The sequence below is a fragment of the Austrofundulus limnaeus genome, unplaced genomic scaffold, assembly GCF_001266775.1.
Source record: "Austrofundulus limnaeus strain Quisiro unplaced genomic scaffold, Austrofundulus_limnaeus-1.0 Scaffold12, whole genome shotgun sequence".
In the NCBI taxonomy this organism is placed as follows: domain Eukaryota; kingdom Metazoa; phylum Chordata; class Actinopteri; order Cyprinodontiformes; family Rivulidae; genus Austrofundulus; species Austrofundulus limnaeus.
In genome coordinates this window covers 3,317,059-3,319,532 of record NW_013952414.1, presented here as the reverse complement: position 1 = coordinate 3,319,532, position 2,474 = coordinate 3,317,059, and positions in this window count along the sequence as shown.

Below are 2,474 nucleotides of genomic sequence, written 5' to 3'. Positions count from 1 at the left end.
AGATCAAAAAGACTTTTTGGCTGGATTTAAGATTTTAAAACTTGGTAAGATGGACAGTTTTTGCAGTTGTAACGGTTGCAAACTACCAAAGATTTGGGTGGACAACCAGATTTGTCACGAGGTTAACTGCTGAACAACCTGAAGCACATCCATGTGTTTTATTTGGGTAAATAAAAGGCCTTATTATTCAAGTTCTGGTACTGTTCACTGCAATCTAAGACTGCAGGGAATTTAAACAAAATAGCCGTTTTACTGTGCCACCCTTCTACTGTCTGTGCCCTTGCCCCCCCAAGAAAAAAATTCTAGACACATTCCTGGTGTTCCTCTGAAGTTCCTTCAATGATCAAACTTTGCTCGACACAGTGAAACGTTTATCTGTTTTTGACCTCATTTTGGGTGCAGTGAATATAAGCCTGATGCTTCCGTGTGATTAAACTGCTTGATAATAAAGACTCGCTTCAGACTCTGGTGGGTGTGTAATCACCTTAATCATCTAATAATTGTGTTGAATTCATAAGCACCGGATGCTTAATGATCTATTTACTCACTTTGTTGTCACTTGATTTGATCTAATCACACCAGAGTCATGCAAAATTGTTTTTATAATAATTACTCGTATTTCTGGTGAAYGTTTAATCATTCATGTTCTTTGCGTTAAAGCCGAAACAGCTGATGGTTCAACTGAATTGCAACTGTAGARCAACAAAATATAAATTATATCTAATGTCAACAATTGTGGGTTTGAATTTCACAATCTCTCTTAGCTGAGGACCTATAAAAAWACAGATTTGCAGCATGAAATTTCTTTCAGAGTCCCAGAGACACCTGACGCTTGTTTGAGCTACTTCATGCGTCTCGCACCGGCCTCCTCTGCGTTTTTATGAAGCACCCTGCAACTTTGAACTGCAAAGCTCCTCTCTCTGCTCTCTCCGCCTCTGCTGTGCAAAAATACAATAAAAAAACTACATCTCTGTCCCTTCTTGTCCGTTTACAAGGTGCCAAAGCTCGCCGCAGCGTCTCAGTGCAGCTGGCATCTGCAGTAAACGGGGGAATCCCATGCGATCTATCTGTGCGACGCTTATGTTATCTCCAGCGAGGGCATTTAAAGCTCTATGTCTTTTCCACATGGCCCAGACGAGTTTAATTACCCTGCGCTGTCTCAGCTGGAACTGTTGAACGCCCACCACTCTGTCTGACTATGTGGGAACCCGGGCGGAGGAGGACAGGGTCCAGGAAGGTTGCTTAGTWCTAATACACTGGAATTATTCTATAAATTAAAGCTTAAAGCGTTACAAGGGCAAAATCATTTTCCGCTCATTTGTTATTTACACACTTGAAGACCATACTGTATGTGTATTTTGCTGAAGCAACGCATCGACTGATCTTTATTTGAAAGACCTCATTCGGTCTCAAAATGTGAATTCAATCTTAAACTGCTTCAAACTAAATTGTCCATGAAAGCAGTCTTTCAGGTCCTGAACTAAAAGGTCATTTTAGGGTTTTGCTTCAAGAAAACAGGTGGTTTTTACTCAGTCTAAAAGAATCTCAGCCTACTTGAAAAGTCTAAAAAAAAAAAACAATCTTCTGCTTGTTTTTGATTAAACTTCCTGCTACAAAGGTGATTGAATCCCCACGTGGTATGATCCTAACTTTATAAACATTTGTTCATTTTAGTTTTTGTACCAAAAAGTGAGATCAGACCAGTCTGATGCTTTGATTTGACAGATTTCCTGGACCTACAGTATATCTTCCTCTTGTCATTGCTGTGATCTGTCTACAGATTCCTTTAAGTACCACATATCAAAACTTTAGAAAGATGCAGGACTGTATAAAATCAAGTCTGTACCGAAAGCTTAACTGACACAAACAATATACTTATTTTTGAAAGCAGCTCCACTGTGTGCGATTGTGTTGTAGGCAGTGACACTGGAACATTTTAATAGATTAAAATAAATATGAAAAAATATCAAACAGCGCAATGTGAGCAAAACTGTTGACAATTAAAAGACTGTGAAATCATGTAAAAATAATCCAGACAAAACCCCAAACTCCAGGAACTAACCCTGGAGAGGAAAATCAAAGGGCTTTTCTTTGCCCCATGGACAGCTAAACTTAAATTTAGTTTTGCAACAGTGCAACAGATTGGATTTGTTTTTATCAAATGACTTGTTTTATATCAACCAACATTAGATTTACAGTACATATACTTAGCACAAAAAGTAAGGAAGTAAGGGTTTGGGAAAGTATTTCTTTGTTGTAACAATGCTTCTTGGCAATAAATCTCAGTACTTTTGGAAAACCTGTTAAATATCCTTTTAAATRGTGCCACATTTGTAAGGAACATGCATTTGTGGGATGAGAAGAGCTGAGCATGGTTTGGGCACATGAAAAATATTCTATATAATTGATTTGATTTGATTTATTTATTTAACAGGAAAAGATTATTAAAAATCAAGCCTGACTCAGCAAAATTG